The following is a 23,620-nucleotide window of genomic DNA, read 5'->3' on the forward strand; positions in this document are numbered from 1 at the left end:
AAAAATGTATTTTTTTTAAATGTCTCAAATATTTTTTTTACTGCTTCTTATCCTGGTTGGATTTCAGTGAGCAATTAACTGTGCCTGTAAAGCAGTTATTGGCAAGGAGAGGATGATAAAAGATGTTTAAAGGCAAACAATTGAAATCAACAGGACAGGAAATTAAGCTGTAAAAGAAATAAAGAAGCATATTGTTGGAGAGATTAAATTAAGGGTTCTTGTTCTTTTTTTCCAAAATACAATTTTCCTCAGTAAAATATTGATCCTGTCAGACTTTTGTGCAGACTTTTATACACTCAAAGATTTAAAGTAAGTTAATTTAAAAGCCCTTTAAATATGTTTGCATGAAGAACGGAGCCAGAATGTTAACCACAACACAGAAGCTACTCAAAAATATGGACCCGTTTAAAAAAGTCTTTGTACAGTCTAACATTTAAAACAACGCTCAGTGGGGCTAAATTTAAGCTGACCATTGTTTCACAGCCCGTGAGACAGGGTTTAAATGGTCATCACGCCCACTGCCCTATTGCTGGCTCTCTGCAGGGATTTAGCCTCCTCTGGCCGTGAGCAGAGTCTGATCAGAGGAGTTACAAATCCTCACTTTTAGGGGGGTCTTACTGTAATTCACAGGCCCGTCGGCCACAGCAAAGCACGGGGGCCCGACATCTCGAGAGGGATTGGACGCAACATCTTTGTTGCCGCCTCATTGTGTCAAGCTGAAAGTCGTCTGGCAGCCATTGTCTGGCCACCCTCCGCTCGGACTTCGGCTCAATCAAAGGAAAGTTTTGCAGTAATGAGGTAAGACATGAAAGCTGGTTGGATGCAGCGATACGGTGAAAGGGCCCTTTTGATCTGACGCGGCACAATGGTGAAATCTGAAAAGAGCAAAGTTTGATCCAAGCTGCAGAGTTCTGCGATTTGACAGGCACACGAGAAAAAAATCAATATTCTGCTTGAAAGAGGGAAACTATGAGGAATGTTATGTCTGTTCAAGCACTGTAGCTATTTATATATTAACTACTATGTTTAGTCATGATTGGTTTTCAACTGTTCAAAGTAAAAGCTAAGATTTGTCAATGGTGGTTTAAAAAGCTTGGAGCTGACAGATTAGCCAGCAGCTAGCTACGTCAGTCGCGGGTCAGCGCAGGGACGACGCCGTTGCCAAACTCTTTTAGCTAAGTGGGACGGCACTATCTTTGTCCATCAGCCATGGACCATATGTGTCTCCTGTTGTGAGAGGCTGGTTTATTGTAGTGACTGGACATTTATTAACTACCGAAGGTCAGACTAATGATACACTGCTGAATTAAGGAGATTGCAAAAACTGGTCCAGAGGAGGGATATGATCTGATGTGGAGCAACGGCGCCAACGGACAAGTTTTGCCCACGGGAAGCCCACGGCTCTCCTCAGACTGTTAGCATGGAATCATTTTCTACATGGAGATATCAAACAAAGGGGGTCTTTCCAGGTAATGGAGCGACTCGGAACACAATAAGCTCAGCTGGGTGACCTCTGTGCTGCCATCTCCACGCGTGAACTGCAGCCAATGACAGACACACACCCTCACGCCTCTGTCAAAGCATAAACCTGGTCCACCAAACTGCCTGCCTGTTCTAATAAGCACCTATGCACTCAACTGTCTCCCTGTCTCTTTTCTGAATACAGCCCCGCGTCCCTCGTGTTCAATTACCTGAGTCAATATGGACGGATTGAAGCCCAGCATATGAGTCAAACGATAAAGTGTTCTTAACTAGGGAAGGATGTTGTGGTCGTTTCAGGGGGGAGGCTGGAAAATTATTCCGCTGATTTGCATCCTGGGAGGAAAACAGAGCGGTCATATAAGACGGTTATAGCGCACAAATATGGCGGCAGCGTTGGGAGCAGGAAAATGTCAGCTTGTACACTGTTGAAAGAGCATGAAATAAAAGTCTATATGCAGCAATAGCGCCGGTGTGAGTGGGTTCATATGGAAACATGTGTGCATTGCGTGTGTGAGACAGCTGCTGCTTTTAGGCGAACATGCACACGCACACAGGTAGCAGCTGGGCTGTCTCACCTGTCATATTAATAAAAACCAGACAATCCCTTCCATCAGCAGCAGCAGCAGCAGCAGCAGCAGCAGCAGGGCAGGCTCACGACGGAGAGATGGAACAAAAGAGCAACCAGGCGAAGAGATGGGAGGGAGGGGGAACGAACGGGATGAGACCAGCGTTAGCATCACTTTCAGGGAGGCCGCCAGCCACAATTCTTTCATCGATCTGCTTGAGGTCAACATTGCAATAAAATAATAATACATAGAAATGTGACCATGACACACATAAATATGCAAAATAATTATTAAAAGAAACATAGGAAGTGTTACTAATGTTACGCTCAGAGAGTAAACTTCTCCCTGACTTGTATTAAAATTACAAGTCAAGTCAAAAATACTCCAATAGAGTATAAAGTGAGATTATTAATCAAAATGTACTGGATCAAAATCATTTGGAACTGTTGTTTTTTGTATGTTTAAATAACATCGCTGTTAAATTCTACACTATAACCCCATAATTTTGCCTCTGTGCCTCATTATATTTATATTCATTATATTATTTAAAATTGGGGTATTTAAGGACATTAAAATGAAACCTTATAAACGTAAGGTAAAGCATGCAAAATCTCAGGCCATTATTGCTTTGGGTGGATCTGGAAGGATTGCTCACATCTGTGAACCTCTTTCTGGGATCAGTCAGACAAAGAGATTGGCCGATCACGACAATGCTGATAAGAAATGTTTAAAAGGTCCCTTATGGGCTCCTTCCAGTTGTGTCTCCTGTTCAAGCGTCTCTTTGGCTCCGTGTCGTCATGACCGTGTGTCGGTGGCGGTGGTGCGTGTTGTGTGCGGCCCCTTGGCATCAGAAATGGCCCTGGTTGGAGTCGACAGAGGGCCCAGGGGAGAAAGAGGAAAAGAGAGGGGCTGGAGAAAAGAGGAGGTGGTGGAAAATGACAGGAGAAAGCGCGACAGGAGCCTGCCGCCACGGAGATGGCTCCCCTTCCTCCTCCATTAACCCCTGGAGTGCCTCTTTTTCCAGGTAGAGGCGCTTCAATCACAGCACTGACAGCTGCACCATGGGTGGGATCCAGAGTGTTTTCTTTTACCTGTGGACTCAGAGGACTCATACTAAAGCCACTGAAAGCTCTAATGTGTCATAACTGACAACCGAGTGAAAACACCGGTGAAGAAGAACTGAAGTAAAGCTGAGCCTGATTAATCTAAAACTTTAGCTGTCAGGACAAATAAAAATGGATGGATTTAGGTTTTTTTGCCTTCTTTGATTTACATTAATTAAATGTGCAGAGCGAGGTGTTATTGGTATGTTGGCAGCCTTGAAATCAGCCAGTCAAACTGATTACCTCCATGGGTGATTTGACAAAACGTGTCCAATGGTACGAATGAGGAAATGCTCAGTAAAGAACCTTTAGCCGGGCTGACAGGACCCAGTGAGCGAGCACCAATTTATGGATGAAGGCACCAAAAAGAAAGTTCCCACTGTTCATTGGGGCCCAGTGAATCCAAAATGAACTCTTTTTATGAGGCTGACTTTGCCTCCGTGATGGTTCCCTCACAAAGACGGCAACAAAGGGTGGCAGTAAAGGGGGAGTTGTGACACGATAGCGGCACAAAGAAAGAATCAACTTGTACATGGCTGAATGCAGACAGGAGCCCAGCCCAGCTGTTTTTAATGGTGATGCATTGACAGCAGGGCGGACTATTTTTAATCGCGTGCACTTCTTTCAGGCACACAAAACAACCCCCCTCCCCCCCCTCACGAGCTTTGTCAGTAACCTGCACTGACCTGCATTCAAGGCTGTGTCAGGGTCCCTTGCACAAAGGATGCTGGAAGAGAGCTGGTCTGCAGCTGGATGTCCAGTAAAGGGTCTGAAATTCCCTGCTAGACTTTCCCAAATTTCCAGTTTGCAGAATGCACAGAATTTTTTAAAAATAAATAGACAAAAGAGTCTGTAATAGGGGTTAAAGGCAGAGTGAGTTTGTTACATTTCGTGCCAAATAAATGTCTTTAATGTCTCTGTAAACACACACACACACACACACACACGCACACACGCACACACACAAGGAATGTACAAACAAGTCTGAAAACAAAGGGCTCTTGTAACAGGGCTTGGATCTTGATGAAAAATTCAAACAATATTAAATAGGGAGTGTCAACAGCAGACACACTTCTCCTGAGGGCCCTTCAAACAGACAGAGTAACTCGGTACACACATTACGCCGCCACAGTTCAACCCCTTAGTGTAATGATGGCAGCTTTAACTGGGGCAGCTTTTAAAACCCCTCTCCAGCAAACACTCTCCTCCAGTGGAGGGGAGGAGTAAAAGCTACGGGTTGTGTCTAAAAACCGGAGAACGAGTCAGGAGCCGCTGTGTCCAGGCATGCCTCTACCTTCAGTTTTACTTGTTGATGAGCAACATTGGTCCCCTGGGATTGCCTGTGACCCCCTCCTCGTCCATTTTCCGGTGACAGTTGCACTCTTGCGAGATGTAGATTAAGATACCAACGGCTCTTCTTCAGCACAAGTGCAGTAATTCAGGAAAGGCGCTTCAGCCAGACCCCAGATTCCCACATCCATCAGTAATCCTTCACCTCCAGAGTTGGAAAAAGAAACAGCTCAGGTAAAAATGTGGTGCGATCAAGGGGAAGACATGCACGAGGGATGTGCTTGTTATTTACCCCAAAACACAGAAGGGAAAAATGTGTTGTAAATCTGACAGTGTAAACATATTCACTTTTGCTTTGACTCAAGTCTTTTGTTGTAATAAATTGTCATTAGTGTCACTTAAAAAATGATTTACAACACTGACTGCAAAATGCTACCGCGGCATGTTGCGCACACATGCACCAGCAAGCACAGTCCTGTTTGATATCCCACAATTTATCTTTATTACACTCTGACTCCACCTGAGTGCATTAACATAAATAACCACATGATAGGTGCTTATATACCAGCTAGAAAATGTCTGGATGTCATGTTTTCCATAATGTAAATAAAAAGTCCATTTCATTTTTTTACAGTCTGTAAAGTTTTACAGTTTTACTGAGTAGTACTGTAAACACCAATTCATGACACCAGAGTGTGTATTTTTATGTGAATAAGCACCGACGTCTGTTAAACAATATGACAAGAGCTCGCTTTAATAGTTGCGAGCGTCAGGCACTGCTGCAGGGCTGATTGTCCCACCGCCATCTGCAGGCTGACAACAGTCGACTGGGAGGAGCTCGCCTGTGGTCAGACACAGGAAGTGGAGACAGCAGGTGCACTGTTATCACCTGCATTGAAAGGTAATCAAGCCGCGTTACAATCGGCAGGAAATGATCCAAAGCGGCTGACTTCACCAAATAACATCTTAAATAACATAGAGCTGGATATGATCCTGATCGCTGACAATACACCCACCACACTTCTAATTTCATCTCTTTGACTCTAGAGCCTCGCGCTCCAGATAAGAGCCAAATTCCCATCGTCTGTGTCTTTGTGTGTGCAGTTGTGCTGCTTTTGTTTATGAGCGCTCCAAGTAGACTCAAAGTGGTGTGACATTTATGGCCGCCCGCTTTGAAGGCAAGCCAAATACTCTGAGCAGTAAAAAAAAAAAAGAAAAAAAGCCACCTGCCTCTCTTCACCTGCCCTTCATGGGATGGCTTAGTGAATGCAACCTCCCTGAGTTCCAGTGTCAGGTATAGACTGTGAACGTTAGGTACTGTACACTGTAAAGCAACCGTGAAAAGTCCTCCCCCAGTTCTGACTCTTGCAACAGACAGAGGTGAGGATATAAAGGAGAGCTGTTTTCCTTTCAGTGTCTCCCTTTGGCTAAATCTGGGGTAAGCTCACTAATCCTGCTTGGTGTGATGACTCACAACGGGTGTGGCAAATGTGTTCCCAAAGATATCTTTTCCACCGTCTGATTATCAATAGGAATGTTTATGCTGCCTTTGTGTTGTATTTAGTGGTTGTTGGAAAGTATTTAGTGGTTGTTGGAAATCTTTCCAATCTTTATTTCTTCCTATGGGAGTGTGTTTTTTTTTTAAATATATGGGTGTGTTTGGGCATGGGTGAGTGGGAGAGAATTGGGCCAGTATACCACCTAATTGTTATTGCGTCTGTGTTTGGCCGGGAGACAGTCGATAGGAATCAGCAGAGTCCGGTGGTAGAGGTGTGTGTGTGTGTGTGTGTATGTGGGGGGGGTGTCATGGGAGGGCCGTGTCTCCCACTTCCCAGTGTCTTAGTTGTAATGCATCCTTCCACTAACAGGGATCAAGGTATTAGGGATTCAGGTTATTTGTATTGATTTTATGTGCTGTCATGCCGGGCTCGAGGACGCCCTCATATTTGTGGAAATTGCAAATTCCACCTCGGAAATGTCACCAGCGTTTAATCTCTTCTTGAGTGGTCAATACGGGACCCTCACTCTGGTCCAGCCACGTTTATTAAACAGAGACCTGGCGTACCCACGGTTACCATGACAGCAGGCAGCATGTTATGGGATTGGTCCAGGCTGGATGGTAACATGGAAGTGAGGAACTTCAACATTAATAACTTTGATGAGCTCTGTGTCAGTGGTTATGAAATTGAACGGGGATTAGGGGAGCTGACGACGGATATAAAGCCTGCTGCACTTTAAGTCATTGTAATTCACATTATTGTGCGTTTGAAAAAAAAAAAGAACATTAATTTCCCAACATCACTGCAATCTCGCGGTGGGAAAACCAGAGTACACCAACCCAGGTTCGCACCATTATTCTTCAAGGACACTTCAAGGTCTGTACAAGCAAACGGCTTTGCTATATCTGCTAACATTTGCATGCTATTATCGTCTTTGCTTTATCCGTGTTGCAGCAAATGTTTCTCTTTCGTCTTTCTCCAGTGTTTACAGGAATGGCTGGGTACCCCCCCTTCCCCACCTCTTCCTCTGGCCATTCAACACAATCAAATTTACTCTGGCTTGAGCTTTTAGTGGCAAGCATTTGTTTGAAGCAAACACTTAGGGTCCTAGTATGTCATTGACACTTGGGCACAAACATAATCCAATCAAGTTCAATCTCTTCAACGTCTTCCACCAGGATTCATTGCAGGTGCACCTTATTACTTTACATGAACTTCCATCTTTTATTTATTCAGCACAAACTCAATAATGATATTGGGGTGTTTTCTTCCATAATCCCACTGTTGACATCTACCGTGCTGTAAGTATTTACAGTAAAGTGGAGGAATGACACAGCTAGCAAACAAGAACCTGTGTGTGCAAACGCACCCTTTTCTGCTTGTTGATAAACCCCTGCTTCTTCCAAAAGCCCTCAGTTGACATGTACCTACAGAGAAAGCCTTAACAAAACAAGCAGGACCCTTGTAAATATGCAGTGCCCAACAGTGGCACACGCAATGTTGGCTTACAAACTGCTAGTGGTGTTTTTCTTTTTACATCCAAATTTGCTCAGAAAACTAATCATCGTCTGATAAATCCCACGGTAAATATGGGAGAGATTGACACCCACATGTCAAAGTTTACATAGCCAGACCAAGTGTACATATAGGGCAAAGGAACTGTGAAGCACAGAGAGGCCGGTCTGCTGTGACCTCGGTGTGTCTAAACACGTAGACACTTTCTAGGATACGCCACTGAGGAAGAAGATTTGGAGGGACGACGCATTTTCGCTCCTTGGATTGGGGAATGAAAGAAATTCCACGTTATCAGAACCCGACAATGTGTAATATTAATGTTCAAAATCAAGCTTTGTATTGCTGCTTTCCTGTTACCTCTCCTTTGAAATATTTAAAGGAAAAACCGTGGAAGGCATGTTGCTGTCAGCCTTCCAATTGCTTGATAATCCACAGCAAAGACAGTGCAGCTAACACAAAAGGTTAACCCCTGACTGATGTGTCTGATGTTAATCTATAGATCAATTAGGGAGAGGCGCACTGGGTCAAGCTACAGATATTGCAGTGGCTATTAGTTCTCCTATCTGCCATTATTACACAGTCACATGCTCAAACATTGTGCTGGGTTGGTATGCTAGGCACAGATGCCTAGGGTAAACAGACAGGCCTACAAGGCTTGCACAAAATATTGATCTGACAGCAGATGGGAACCTTGATATCAGCCTGTCAGTTTTCCTACGTCTGTATATTCTTATGTGTGTGCATGTGTTGTGGCAAATGTGCTTGAGAAAATAGTTTAAAGTGCCACTAAATAAATGCCATATTTAAATGTTAGCCTTTGTTGTTGTATTCTTCCTTGGTTCATTTGAATTGATGCCTCACAGTTTGCATCATTTTCTTTTGAATTCACTTTCAAATTCAAGGTTATTGTTGAAGATTATTCAAAACCTGGCAAATGTAGAATTTAAAATCACTGAAGCAAAGCTGGATACAAGTCAGGATCAACGTTTTCCATCCACTTTAGAGACTGATATTCTTACAAAACACGAAACACATGCACCAGCCTCTTTTGTTGCATTAAGCTCTGTCAGAAAGAGGGAAGGGTTGCCAGTGTGAAAAGATAGATAGAAAAATTTTCCATGACTTCACAGACAGCTGACCTGCGAGGAACTGAATTGAAACTTTGTCTATCATCAGAATGAGGGAGTGAATAATCCTTATTGGAATCTGGGCACACTCAAATCCAAATGGCTCATGCCGTGCAAAATGTCAAAAGGGATGACCCTTTTATTGCTGAGGCACGGTTTATTCTTTTCTACATGTGTAATAACATTGGGAATATTAATAATGACACAATGTGGATGCATTTTGTCTTTTGAATAGGCAACCTCAATGAAATTTAAATTTGTGGGAAGGGCAGGCCAGGTCACTTATTTTTCAGACCATTGCCGAGCTTAATAATGCAGCCGATTCGCCACCGAAGGGCTGCCCGACATTGCTCAGTTCCAAAATCTCTGGATCATCACAGCAGGGGGTATGAGGCATATTCTTGACTAATTATGTTTCTATGTCTCCCTGCCCCGTGTCTTTGTGTTCAGAGCTCCATGGACTTTTGTGGCTATGGGGATCAATCACCCTGAGCTGCCTGGCCAAACACCATTGACAGGGAAAAGACGATGCAAAGCTGGTCCAGCACCTCAGTGGCATGCTACCTTTCAATTAGTCTTGGTCAGCGGGAGCCATGATTATTCCGAAATTAGTGATTATTTCTCTCTGTAAACAGGCCTGATCGGGGTGTGTGTGCCTCTCTGGTCACTGGGTCTCCACAAAAGAGGCGGGGGCCTCAAGGTACAGAAGACTGCTCCTGAAAGAGCAGCCTGACCCCCTCCCCACACCCACCGCTTCTCATTGCCGGACCTCGCGGCTCGACACAGCCTCCCTGATAAAGTGGTATTTCTCGCATACAAAGGCACAGCATCGGACTTAATCCTCAAGCAGCTCACACCCCCTTCTTTCTTCCCAGCATGAGAGCACAATGAGCATGGACCGTGTCTTAATCCAAAGGTGGGTTATCACAGTAATCTGATAATACACGCTGATCAAAGTCTATTCAATGCTAATCAGGACAACAGATCAGCATTATGATCTAATTAGAGACACCCGATGTGCCACTGAAGTGAAATGCCAGAGCGTTGTAAACAGTGGAGGATGGCATTGAAAGAACAAAAGGCTGAATGTAAAGCTGTGTTATAATCCTGAGTTAAAGCTGTGCTAGCAGCAAGTTAAATGAGACAGACTTAAATTGATTTCATGCTTTTGGTTTAAGATGTAGATCATCTAAGATTACACAATCTGTCATAGTCCTTTAGGTAGGTAGTTTGATGGCATCCAAATGTCAATCTTGTCACATGAACATGATGTATCGAAACTTGTTAAAAGCTCCACCTTTGGCCATAGTAAGAAAAAGAACATCAGTCAGGGATAGTCATCACAGCTTTGGGAGAGTTTTGACTTGTAGAGACTCATTCTGTACTTTTGTTGATTTTGCAACCCAATGGAATGGCCAATTAGGCACAAGCTATTAACAAAGCACCATCTCACTTACCCACTTGCCTTTTCGGAAGTTGTTGTTCTCCTCGGGGAGGTGCATCAGTCACGCCTTGCCTGCACACTCATCCTCTGCAACTCCAGAAGTCTGGGTGGCCGCGGCTCTTTCAAAACAGCAACAACACAGCTCCCACTTTTGGATAAACTAAGACTACTACAACAAGGCCCCTTGGAAAGGCTAATCCTATCAAAATGCACTCCTTTTAGAGAAGAAAAATAATAAAGGCAAGTACCCACCAAAAGGCGCTGATATGTTAGGGGTGGAATGCGGGGAAGGAGGAAATCAGCATGCGCTCAGAATTCCTTGCGCGGTGAGCAACATCCCTTCCACCTGGGCCTAAAACAACAAAGCCGTTTTTGGATTCAGCACTGTTTAGATACTCCTTAGCTACAAAAATAAAGGGCAGATGTGCAGGCAGGAGTCTCATGTGGCTACATGTATGCCCCTTGTGTGTGATAGCAAAAAGCAGCCTTGTCGACAGCCACTGCTTTGTAAACCGACTTTCCCTTTCAGACTGTGTACAAAGAGAGGTTTAGACCTGCAGTAGTAACACAATGTGCAAATATGACTGCTGCTGTGAGACATGAACCCAGTGGGACCAAACTTAGATCTGGTTTTGTGATGATAAATCATATCTAATAATTTTTAAGTAATGGCAAAATACTCGAGGTTTGATAGGTCGGTAGTGGCATGTCTAGACAACAAAGTAGATTGGCAGATTAGTCACCAAATACAAATCGGACGACTTTAAATCGTCAAAAAAGAGAGTGTCAGTGAGATTAGAAGACAGCCCAACATTTTTCTTTAACCCCTAAGCTGCTTTCGAAGTTGCTTGAAGTTTATGTGTTGTCCTGTGTGGGTCAGCTCAAGGCACTGCCCCACCCCCATCCTGAGTTCAACTCCCACACACAGGCAGGAACAAAAAGACCCACCTCGGTGTGGCCCTATCAATGTCACCGCTTTGTGCTGTGGTCATTCAGGGTACATGAAGTGTCTTTAGCCTCAGCCAGATCAATAGCACAGCCAACTGTGCAGCAGCTCGTCGCAGCAGCCACCACGCAGAGCTGCCAGACAGAAGATAAAGCTGATCAGACTCGACACATTGTCAGATCTTTATCTTTGATCTACTTGTGCGCAGTTCGCCGTAATATCAAACTTTGAAAGCTGGCATCCCTAGGCCTTATTTGAGATGCAATATTGATGCGCCATATCACCGTTTAGTTGAAAATGTCCCAGAGGACCTTCCAAAGTTTTCTGTTTACTCTGCTGAGCCAGATCTTTTCTGCCAGTGACCTCAGTCAGCTGATAGGTACATTGGATTGGACAGGTCAGTTCCATTGATTTCCCATTCTCTCTTGGCAAAATAAAGACTGTCAACGAACCATTGAGATGTGTCCTTGACCAGAGTGTAACGCATGCTGTTTTATCATGTCTACTTCAAAGCTTCTAACTCCGTCAAAGGCTTGCAGGTGGTGCTCAGATCCACTGAATAAAATACAGATTTAACTGTCCATTTCTCTCACTTTGATCTCTCCATTGTGTGATCATGTAAACTGCAGATGAATATATCATTATGAATAAACGGAGACCACCAAGATAGACTTTAGAGGTTGCTCTTCTTTTTCCCAACAGAAAAAGCCGGAGCCTAATTTGCCATCATCAGCTTCTTTTGTTCAAACCGGGGCTGGTATTTGACAATAATCCCCCCTCCATAGATGAAATAGTGCCTCGACAGGCAGCGGCAAGACTCTCAAAAGAGTTCCAGAGGTGAATCTGTGTGAGATCAGCCACATTCAAGTCTTTAAAAAGTGGTGATAATGATGACATATGTGATGTAAACTTGCCATCTTCCTTTGAATACAGGAAACAGCTGATAGTTAGAGGCAAGCAATTAAGTTGTTTTTTTGTGGTTGCCCAGACCTTAATCTGTAGGAGAAATGAGATTCAATCTGATCATAATGCAAGTGATGCATAGACATCATTTTTGTTTATTTAAGTTTGACCCAAAATAGCTGTCAAAATTGAAGCCTTTACTTTATATTCCGTGTCTAGTTATCTTTCCAAAATGCCAAGTCTAATGTCATGCAATATCGGACAAAATGACCTTAATTTAAAGGGCTGCCATTGATGTCAACAGCAGGTAAATACCAAGTTGCAAATGTGCATTGATTGTTTAGATGCGCCAGGTGACAGCACGCCAGCTGAGGGAACTTTTGTTTACCTCTCAAATTTCACAGAATGTTGAAGTGGCACTGAAAAATGCATCGACTTGTGGCTAAAAAGAGAGATGCTGTATGAGAACATGATTATGGCACAAGTTTACACAGAAAAAAATGTAAAAAGTACTTTCCTGTGAGGTTTTTGCTTGTTGCACTTCATTTAGTTCTCTATTTTTTACAAGATTGCATCATTTCTACTGGATCACCTGTACAGGTTGGTTAACTTTGTGCTGCTTTTATCAAAACATTATCTATGTAAATGAAGATTTTTATGGGGTTCAACTTTTTTATACAGCGCAGTGACAGCATCATGAATACTTTACTAGCTCAAACGTATCAAATTATCATACTATGAAAGCAATTGACAACAATAAATGTAGATGAATCAAAACTGTCATGAAAATGGCTTGGACGTTGTGTGCATCAGTATCAACACAGTCCAATGGTGTGTGGTGCAAATTACTCCATTCATCTAGAACGTACTGTATAATTCAAAGGCATTGAGTGTTCAGATCTGAACTGTCCTGAAAGTAACAATGTAAAAACTATTCAAAGGATTTCTTTTTTCTTATCCTTTGAAAGAAAGTGGAGAAAATATTTGGAATGCATTAACTTCTGAAAACCGCCTGTCACACAGAACAATACTGGCTAAGCTAATAGATGTTAGAATTGATTGTAAAAAGGACAAAAAGAAGCGTCTCTGTTGTGAGCAAACAGCCTGGCGCTACTAAAAATGAATCCATTTGCTTCCGTCTGTTTACTTTGTACTTTTGGCTGTTGAGTCAAAGGCAGTTTAAAAAAACAGCAATTCACAAGTTGCAGAAGCCAAGGCCTCAACTTCTCTTTCACAGGCCACGTTTTTTCAGCTTCTTAAAAACGCACACACCAAGCACCCTGGCAGCCAGCGCTGACAAGATCCAGGGGAGAGAGAAAAGGAGAGATCGGGGAGACAAAACCCAAGACAAAAACAGTAACATCTGCAGCCGCTTCCAGCCAGACAGTTTGATGGGAATAACTCAGCACTTTGTGCCCTGACCTTGGCTAACAAAGACGCACATTGGAGGGGGGGATGCTTGCGAAACAGCGTGGGACGCCCTGGGAGGCGAGTGCCCAGAGAGCGCCCCTGCTTGAGTTGGAACCGCCGGGGCACTGGGCGCTGCATGCCACTCGGACTGTCATAGTTTCAGCACAAAGATGGCTGCTTGACAGATGAATGTGAGCGGCAAGGGAGTAAAATGTCATTTTCCGAGAGGCGCGACGGAGGGATCACCGGTGCCACATGAATGCAGATCAGGGTCAGGGAAATTACTATAGTGTCTGTATAAATGTGGAGATAAATCAGTGCAAGGGGCACACGATGAATATTTATCAACCCTGCCAGAGGACGCTAATACATATACAGATTTATTTCACCTCAGTCCAAAGTTAAAAAAGGCAAATTCCTCTTCATCAAATCAAAGGGAGTCACAACAAAGCAACTGTGTACTTCAAGACTTAAATCTTACAAGTTCCTAATCCTTCTGAAGTCCACGCGGGACCTTTGGTCTCCATGGCAACAGCAGGGCATTCAACCAAGTGATTGCCTCCAATGAATTTCAGATAAGACAAAATGGAAGTGAATTGATGTGATTTTAATGCAGAAGTGAGCGGCGGAGGGGAGGTCCACTCGGTTCATATTTGAATAAAGCAAACAGAGCAGACAAAAGGCTGACAGCCGTAAATGACATTGTCAGTACAAAAATTATCAGCCAGTTTACAATCTGTTTGCTCATGTAGAACAAACAGAATGTGTGTGGCATCCCCGGGCTTTGTGAACGGCATGGCCGGCAGCCGGCGACGGGAGAAAAGCAGATATCAGCTCCCCCTGCAGCCCTGCAACAATTAGATAGCAATTTGACAGACACACTCAAAATGTGAGCTTGTTGTTCTGCTCCAAGGGCACCACCGCTTTTTTTTGTCTTTATCAAAAAGGAAATACATAATTGAGGCATTGTGAACAAAGACAAATTGTGTGACCTATGGCCGGAGGGCTTGCAGGGTGGGATACCACATAGGCATAGAGAGACACATTCCAAACATAAGACCCTCAGTTACCTAGCAAGGAGCCATATCAAGGTCCCCTTTTTCTGCCTTGCCCTGCTTTGGTGGTAGGGGACCAACAGGGAGAGCCTCCTTAAAGACAACCCCGTTAGGTCTCGTTCACTCTCCGCCCTTTGTTGCATTTTGTCACTTGTTTTGTTTGGAGCTTGTTAACTTCTCTATAGCGGTACGGACGAGCAGCAGCTGGTGAGCCGGCGGTAGGCTGAAGGCATCAATTTTTTTCTGGCGACAAGGAGGTGAAACGTGCTCGCTTTTGACAGCACCTTGAACCCTTTCACTCCAATGTTGCCAAGCAGCCATGTTTCTGCATGGGTTCAAATGAGATTAGCCAGCGGAAGAGTTGTGCAACTGTGCGGTAGGACCACAAGTGGCTGCCTCTGAGTGCGGATACATTGCAGGTTTTCAAGGATTTCACCGAAACTAGCTGGAAATGTGTGTTACACCAAAGCTCCGGCGAGATGTCCTATGGCCTTGTGAGTCCCAGCTTGGCTGACAGATCAACACGGTCTTTCTGACACTGTGTCAAACTTCTCAGGGTGTTGGGGTGTTAATTGATATTCATCCCAGGATTCTCTCCGTTGTGCTGTGAAGCCCTGCTCTGTTCTCTGGCTGTGGAGATGCCGTTTAAGTCTTATTAAAAAGTTGTTTGATTAGTCGGCGCTGGAATGGAGGCTGCAGAAAGGTCTGGCAGCGGCAGATAAAAGGGGAATGATAAATAGGCGAAAAGCCAGCCGATTGCCAGTCAGCCACTAGAGCATCAAAACACATCCATTTCCCTGCAAAGTTGATCCAATTATTGTCAGCCTCTCACAGATAGTCACTATGCTTTACTCCTTTCATTCCAGGCTAAATTGCTCTTCCTTTTTTTTTGCTGATACAGCAATCGGTCATAAAGGGCCAGCCATCATTAGTGCTGTTTGGATTGGAACCCTGTAGTGTTTGGTTAAGAGGGTAAATGCAAATTTGATGAAAGAATAAGGCTGCATTTACATATCAGCCTCAGCTCACATGGGTAGGGTAAACATTCTGTTTATCTCAAGTGTCATTTTATGATTTCAGTCGAATATAAAACCGACCTTGGCCCAATTGGAGTAAAAGAGCAAGGAAATTTACCGTTGTCTAAACACAATCTATTGAAGAGAAGATGTCAACAAATCTTCTATAAGATGGCAAATAAATGAAGGAAAAGGGGATCAAGGTTTAAGCACAATGGCTGTAGATGCCTTTTTAATTGCACCTCAAATTAGTAATCATGTGACACCAACCACTAATGCTTTAAAACAAACAAACAGTGATGTCATCAAGGAAAAAGCATCACATTCAAATGTCAAAAACTCCAGTTAAATATCCAATTAAAACTGTTAAAAAAGCAAAAAAATAAAAATAAAATAAAAGATAAATATGTTTCTAATAAAATGGTAATCAAACTGAATATGTTGATGTAACAGAAGTAAATAAATAAGGAATAAAGATGAAATACCTAAAAATAAAAAGTGATAAAAGTTTAAAAAGTGCATCATATCTTATAGGCTAAACCAATTGGAACAAGAGTTCTGAATGCAAGTATTTTTTCAAGCTCACCTTTCCACATGCTGAGTTAGGTTCACAAAGAAGAATGAAATTTAGCAGAGAACAATACAGAGGCAGCGAGTGAGCAGGCTGGTGAAAAATAAGGCAAAACACTGCCATCTATGGCTATGTTAATAGGACTGCTCAGGTCCTGTTCGCATAGCACAAAGACAACTTTTCCCAGGGAAAAAAATGTATGGCTTGATATTTGTAAATAAGATTAATAAAATATAATTGTAATGACAAAATTGCAAACAAAAAACCCCGACGAAGCTTGATATAGTGCAGTAAAAGTGTCTCGGAGCAGTGTTTGCCCCAAAGTTTCTTGCGTTGCACACGGAGCTGACACGTTTTTGGCTTCCAAAATTGACAGATTAGACTGAAACCTAGATTTTCATCCAAATGGGCATCTGGTGGCCATATCCTTTAAGCAACACAATTCTGCACAAATCAGGGGTTCTGTCAGAGCTTTCCGCACCACCTGCTGTGTATCTTCCCCTCAAAATGATTGAGCCTGCCTTTATTGTTTCACCACAATTTTACCATTACAGTTTGTTGATGAAAACACAACACACAGTGCATATTTTGTAATTAAAGGGCGTATAATTGATGCGGCAACAGCATATAATGTATGCTGGTGTAACTTAGTGTATATTTTATGATAAATACTTGATACGGGACAAATTTATATTGGCAATATAACCAGATATCGGGGCTAAATTTTGACTGGGATTCAAGGGTGCATTAAGGCTCCATAATGAAGTGCATATAGCTGCCAGACTGGGTTAGCAGGTTTGGCGTTGAAACATCGAGGAAAGCCAGATGTCAGAGCTTCTATAGCTTAGGCCTTGACCAGGCCTTCGTCTGCGGCGGCCCTTTATGTCGCTGTCTGTGTGTCGCAGCGGTCCCCTATGGGAGCCCCGAGGCTTTACTGGTGATGAGACGTGAGCTGTCCCGTCTGTCAACCTCTCTCGAGTTATTCATACGCCTTCCATACAGTCGGTCCTCCAAGGCCTCTAATCCCTGTCTCCCGAGGTGGCGGACAGACAGCGAGGCAGACAGGAGGGTGGGCGGCAAGGCTGTTCAGATGTTTAACGCGCTGAGCATGACGGAGCATTTACAACGTTTTCAGAAACGTTATCAGCATGAGGCTGCAAAACAAAGGGCTCCCGGAGCACGCGGAAATCCCGGCTCACACGAAAGCATCACTTCAAATTTTCAGGATGTGTTGTGTTCCGGGTTCCATGCTGCAGCAAAGGTGGCCTCAGGCTTTCAGGGTTGCCTCCAAAGTTGACTTTACAACCAGCCCACAATACCATACTTGTCTTTTTAAGTTCAGACTCACCTGGGTCGCTAAATGGCACTTTATGCTTCCTCAGCACCTGTGGTGACCGAAGCGTCAGAGTAAATTTGCACAGGACGTCATCTCCCGCTGTATACAAACAAATACAGGAGGAGTTTATGTAATGCATTTATTTAAACACGACCTAAGAAATGAGCAAATAGATCATTCTTTGGGATTCTTTGCTTTGCAAACACACCTATTATGGATTAAAATTTGACGCTATGCCAAAGTTATCAAGGTAAACTAGAAATGTGACCGACAACTGGTCTTTCTTTGTTCCTGTGTGTGTGTGTGTGTGTGTGCGTAAGAGGAAGAAATGGAGAGAGAGAGAGAGCGAGTCGGTTAGAAAAGACATAAATGCTCATCTCTGTGTGTCACATGTTTTACCTCCCGCCTTCCTGGAGACACCATCAATTTACCAGGGACAACCTAACCACTCCCTTCAAGGATCAAGACAAAACGTCTGACCTGGGACAGACACTCAGCGTTCACCTCAGCGCCCATTAATCAAGTGTAGCTGCGCACGGATGTGGCATGTTGTGTTGCAACTGCCAGGTCAGATACAGGGCACTGGAACAGGTCCATAACATCTTAATAATAATGAAATAAAATGAGAGAATGAGCAAATAATGTGCAATTTTTGTTGCTGCTGAATATTGATTCACCATGTGTGATCAGGAATGTTTGTCAAACTCAAATACTGGTGTTTTTCCTGCAGAGATTAACCTGTTTAATTCAGGGAGCAATCACCCAGTGAGATTACACTGTTGTGTGTGTGTGTATGTATGTGTTCTTGTTGATGCTACATAGTGAGGACCAGAATTCACATATTCACTAGCAAAGTGAGGACATTTTATCAGGTCCCAACAAATGCCATTTCAAAGGGCTGTTTGAGTGTTAGGACTTGGATTTAAGGGTAAAATTAGATTTATGTTGAGGGTTAGGATTAGGAATTAAGATGGTGATGGCTAGGGTTAGGGGCTGGAGTGGCCTCACAAACATAGGAATACAAACATTTTTCTGTGTGTTTGTGTGTGTTTGAGACAAAGACCACCTGTGTGGTGCAGGGACTGAGTGGATTTGGAGTGGGCCCTGTCATTTGGCATTAGATTTGTCACTCTGGCCGAGTCAGTTAGCGGACCACACCCGGTACTCTCCATCTCTCTCAGCCTTTCCCTTTTCTTCCTTCTTCTTGGACACAGTGTATCCAAGGGTTCACCTCCAGGCCAGCACTGTTCACACAGAGACACGCGTGCACACACACACACACACACACACACACGCGCACACACACACACACACACATTCTTGTACTTCTGTCTTTGTGAGACATAATGCATTACCCAGACCTTTGCTGTAACCTGTCCCCAAATCTTACCCTAACCTAAACCCAATTCCAGTTCCAACCCCAACCTTAAACCCATGTCTTAACGGTTCTTTGATGTTCTGTGGACCAGCCAAAATGTCCTCACCTCCCAAACACTTTGCTAGTAGAATGCAGAACACACACACGCCTTAATGCACGTAGCTGGCTCATGTCTGTGTGGGACTTCCTCTGAGTTTCAGTTAGTAAATACCATCATGAATTGACACCTGTGATGCAGACTGGCAGAGCTGAATGGCTGCCACAGGTATGCAAAAAAACCCTCCGATGGTGTAAAAAAAACCAACCCATTTGACAACATCAAACCAAACTGCTTGTCCATTTTTCAAGCAGGCCATCGCAGCTCAAATAGCCTCCGCAAACACATTCGTCCTGCACGGGCAACAAAAGAAATACCTGAGGATTCCTGACTGAGAGCTGCATTAAGAAGTTGCTACAAGGAGCCCATTCATGCAGCTTCAGAGGGTGTGGAGCACAATGTGAGGTAAGCTGCATCAAACGTTTGATTAATTGTTGGTGTAATGCCAAAGGACGGTCGTGTGTGTGTGTGTGTGTGTGTGTGTGTGTGTGTGTGTGTGTGTGGGGGGGGGTTGTGACAGAGAATGAGCCACCTCAAGTCAAAGCAAGTTCCCACAACAGAGAACATGTTCTATTCGGGGTCAGATTTTGTGAAATTATTCAGCACCGTGCGTTTGGCAACAGATTAGGCTGCACACAACTGACTAGAAATGTCAGACAACAAGCTGCTTGATGGTTTTAAATACGTCTTTTCTTCCTTTTACTAAACAGGTTTTAGTAGAAAAGCAGGAAGCAGGAAAAACAGTATCCATAGCAGTTAGCAGCTAAATGACAATAGGCAGGTGCCATCTGGTCACATTCCTCACATGCCAGTCAGTCTGTCACTGACCCTGAAATGGAGCCCACTTTCCCAATTAGGGTCATTAGTGTGAGCCAGTAAGTGCCCCAGTCACACATGGCTGCAAACCAGGCCCACTTTGGCACTGTGGAGAGACCCTAAACAAAACAGCAGAAGAAAAGGCCATCTCAGTGTTTTCACCGAGTGTTGCCTGAGATGTCCATCAATGCATTCAGGGCTTATTCAGCACAGATGCCAGTGAGATTTGCTTCCCAGCGTGTGGAGCTGAAGGGAAACACCGCACCGAACAAACCGGGCGTTTTGTAAAAGAGGGAATTGAGCTGCATTAATCAGCCCGACCATCAAGCGGCAAAGAACGTGAATAAGGTCGATGTTAGCAAAGCTGATCACGCCTGACCTGAAGGCTCCAGACTGGCAGTTGCGTGATCTTTTTATCCCCCCTCTCTCTTTCTCTCTCTCGCTCTCTCCTTGAAAACAGCAGACCGCAGAGATTCAATGCAGCACGGCCTGTTTTTAATGGACATGACCGAGAGAGACGCATCTTAACCGCCGTTGGTTGTTGGAGCATCTGTACACACTTGCCGGCTATTATCATTCGTATGTCATATGGAAATAGATGAATGATATTTTCCTATTCCTCTTCTTCTTCCTCACTACATTTTAAATCCCGGAAATAAGAAGAAAAGGCGGATTTACATCTGCGGTCACATCTTTTCTTGTATCGGTACTGGAAATGTCTGATGGCATCAACATTAAGCAGATGTTGTTGCTGATTTGACTGCTTATTTGGATAAGTGCTTTAAATACACCTTAGAAACATGCCTTTATGAACATGAGGGAAATGCTGTTGCTTTTGTTTGAGGGTGGCATCCCTGTGAAGACGTGATTGGCAGCCGGGAGACAGCAGGGATGCGGATGCCGAGGCGCTCGCCGCTTTAGCACAGTGTTATATTTTAAAGCTAATGCTGCAAAGTGTTCACAGGTGTTAAAACACACATTAAGAGCTAAGGCCATTTAAGTCTGAATTCTGTTTAAGTTAAGCGTTGAGCTGGTTCATTTGTGATAAGCCCGCATACGAGGCAAACTTCTTTGGGGTATAGTCGCCGTGCTTTCGGTTGATATTTCTCCCGTTGTTCGGATTTAGCAAACATGCTGCATTTCTCACTGCTGCACTTAATGTGCACCTGCATTCCCTTCAGCCATCTACAGGCAAGGTGTTTAATCTTCAGATAAGGGCCGCTGAGAGATCTGGAGGTGGTACTGAAATAATCAGCCATCAGCTTTCGCATGCAAAAAACAATAAAGAAAAATGAGTGAGTGAGTGAATAAGAGAGAGGGAGAAAGAGAGATTATAAAGAAAGCTGCTGCTGGGTTTGAAGACTCATTTGTGTGCAACTGGGAGTCACGCAGAGCCATCAGGTGAGGTTCAGGTAGCGAGCTGAGCCAGCTAGCAAAGTGCTGAAAGGCGCTAAAGCCAAAGCCAAAGCGACGGCACCTCCTTACGTGCCGAATAAACAAAAATGTTTCTAAAGTGTGAATAAGAGTATGGGGCTGGGGAGACTGTTTCAAGCTCAAGTGTCATGACAAATGGAAAATAGATTAATAACACACTCAAATAAAAAAATAAACAGAGGAATTAAACACAGTATCAATATAACATTGAAAGCAGGCTCTAATAGTGTCCCAAAGTCAACAAGTGCTGTAATAACACACATCTGACTGCACTGAATGAGTGTACTTTTACTTTGTTTGTTTGATGAGTTGACTGGCTTGTAGTGCCTGATGCCGATCACCTCTCCCTCATAAAGCGCCTGTTTGCACAGAAATCCTCAGACTTACTGCGCCTCACATCCAAAAGGAGAGCACTCAAAAAGCCGGCCGCTTATCTGTTGATCTCGGTGGAACGTCGGTAAATCTGAGCAAAAATAATCAGCTCAGCGCTGTGGGGACAGTCGATAAACCAACCAAGACAGTCTGAACCAATGTTGCTTTGGATCTCATCTCTGAGACGTTGCATAATATATATATATATAAATCAATAAAATGATTGATAAGAAAATGTACGCTTTACATTACAATTCAAAAGTGCAAGTCATAGCAGGAAGTATCTGGGTTTTTCTGGATGCTCTGGTCTCCTCCCTCTCTATAAACGTGCTTACTCGCTTTATTGGCCCTACACCAGATGCAGGGTTGTATATACACAGGCGTGTGTATATTTCCATTTTAGTCCTCTAATATGAGTGTAATAGCACTGTAATGACAGCTAAGGTTGGATATATACTGAAATAAGACAGGATAACCTTCTCAAATGTTTAAGCACAATCGTGATGAAAGTAGCTCAACTTTGTGGCAGCTAAAGAGTATGAACTCATCGAAACAATGCCAATGACATTTTTTTGTCCTAAAACTTTTTTTTAATCAAGTACAAATGTTGAAACATCTAATGCAAGATGATTTGGAATATATGGTGCTTCACACATTAAAAACCACATTGAAAGTATAAATAAAGGAGTCAGACACAGTGAAATGAAATGAGGAAATATACAAATAAGAAATTTTCCTGCAGTGAACAACACTGCCCCCCAGTGGTGACATTTAACTGCAGCACATAGATGAACCCTTTCAAATGGTCATAATAATGTAGCCAGTGTTTATGTCCAGGACCATTATAGATTATGTTATAAGTTATAGGAATCTACTTGTAACGTACCATGACAATAATCGTGTTTAAATTAAAACCGAACTGTGTTTCTGTCAGTAGAGTCTTCACAATTCGCTTAAACACACACACAGGCACACACAGGCACAGGCGTATCCAGTACTGTCACAATTGCCTACAATACTGTTATTGTCTTATCATTGTTCCGACAGGTGGTCTTACCTGACCGCGGCTGGGAAACAGACACGATATGAAGGGGATGTGGAGGGCAATAAAGCCATAACTGGCTGGCTGTACAGAGGGGACTTTACATACAGAGCACCACCTGCTAGATGAGAGGGCTGTTCATCACCAGCTGGCCAGTGTTTTATAGCACTTCTTTTTACAGTGGCTGTGATTAGCAGAAAAGGTCAGCAGGAAAATGGAGAAGCTGTCATGATCTCGACGTGCGATAGAGTTCCTATCAGTTAGAATGCTCACACCGTGTTGATCAGGTTTGGTTGGTGTGTGTGTGTGTGTGTGTTGGGGGTGGAGGAGGGTCAAATGAGTGTGTCAGTTCTTGTATTTTTCAGAACTTCCTCCTGAAATTGTCGAACCGTTCTCAGCTTGAATTGTTATGTGGCGCCACCGTGTGGTATTTTTGATGTATTGCAGAGGTTCTCTGTTCCCATGGTCCGGGTTGTTTCATTTAACTGGCCTCAGTTCAGTATTTGAGTTTCGTGTCAGGCGTGTCAGTGTTCGTAACTCACTGTCACAGACACAGATAAAGGATGTATAAATCTTATATTATCTATTTGGTCTTTAAAATAAGAATTCTTTGCAAACACGTTCTTATACTTTCTTATAGTCTATTCCTGTCTCTCATACTTACTCAATATGCCAAATAAAAGGACCTAACATTGTTTTTTTTATTGTTCTAAACTAAAATCTGCTGGCTTTATATTGGTACAAATCAAGTCTTAGAAATAAATTTCTTAAATTGTAACTTTCAGCTGAAAATGTAACATAGTTTGAACGGATTAATTGCTACCATACCATAAATAATGTGGGAAAAACATCACAAGCACACACTTTTATATCCTCATAATAAAAAGCCGAATTGTGGGTACTTGGATACAATATATACTTCCCCTTTCTTTGGTCATGATGATTTGAGTCTCGCTGGTACATCAAATGAAACACGTTGTCTCCCTCTGCTGTTTTATTGTGGTATTGCTGCTTTACTCATAAGCACTTCTCTTCAGTTTCCAGCTACAGGGGTTTAGCTTGTCACTAAGAAATCCTATAAAACCCATAACTGCATTTATAATTTCCTATCTGTTGTTGAGTATTGTAAGTTAACCTGCTTATGCAATAATTTCAGAGGCATCCTTGCTTTATAATCAACATGAGGTAATTAAAATCTCTTCATCTTGCCCCCTTCCT

General features: G+C 43.3%; 2 long non-coding RNA genes across 3 annotated transcripts; one reads left to right on the forward strand and one right to left on the reverse strand.

Annotated features, from left to right (window-relative positions):
* Positions 1–547: 547 nt before the first annotated feature.
* Positions 548–11,729, forward strand: LOC115248885 (uncharacterized). 2 transcript variants are annotated; one of them, XR_003887606.1, is made up of 4 exons: positions 548–798; positions 9,033–9,384; positions 9,458–9,498; positions 11,675–11,729. It is a non-coding gene; the product is annotated as an uncharacterized lncRNA (long non-coding RNA). The 2 variants fall into 2 exon arrangements; XR_003887607.1 differs by lacking the exon at positions 548–798 and having other exon boundaries at positions 8,855–9,384.
* On the reverse strand, positions 9,739–11,760 carry LOC115248884 (uncharacterized). The gene is made up of 4 exons (XR_003887605.1): positions 10,975–11,760; positions 10,279–10,378; positions 10,040–10,145; positions 9,739–9,879 (listed from the first exon to the last, which is right to left on the reverse strand). It is a non-coding gene; the product is annotated as an uncharacterized lncRNA (long non-coding RNA).
* Between the last annotated feature and the right edge of the window lie 11,860 nt (positions 11,761–23,620).

The sequence above is a fragment of the Takifugu rubripes genome, chromosome 2 (assembly GCF_901000725.2).
Source record: "Takifugu rubripes chromosome 2, fTakRub1.2, whole genome shotgun sequence".
NCBI classification, from domain to species: domain Eukaryota; kingdom Metazoa; phylum Chordata; class Actinopteri; order Tetraodontiformes; family Tetraodontidae; genus Takifugu; species Takifugu rubripes.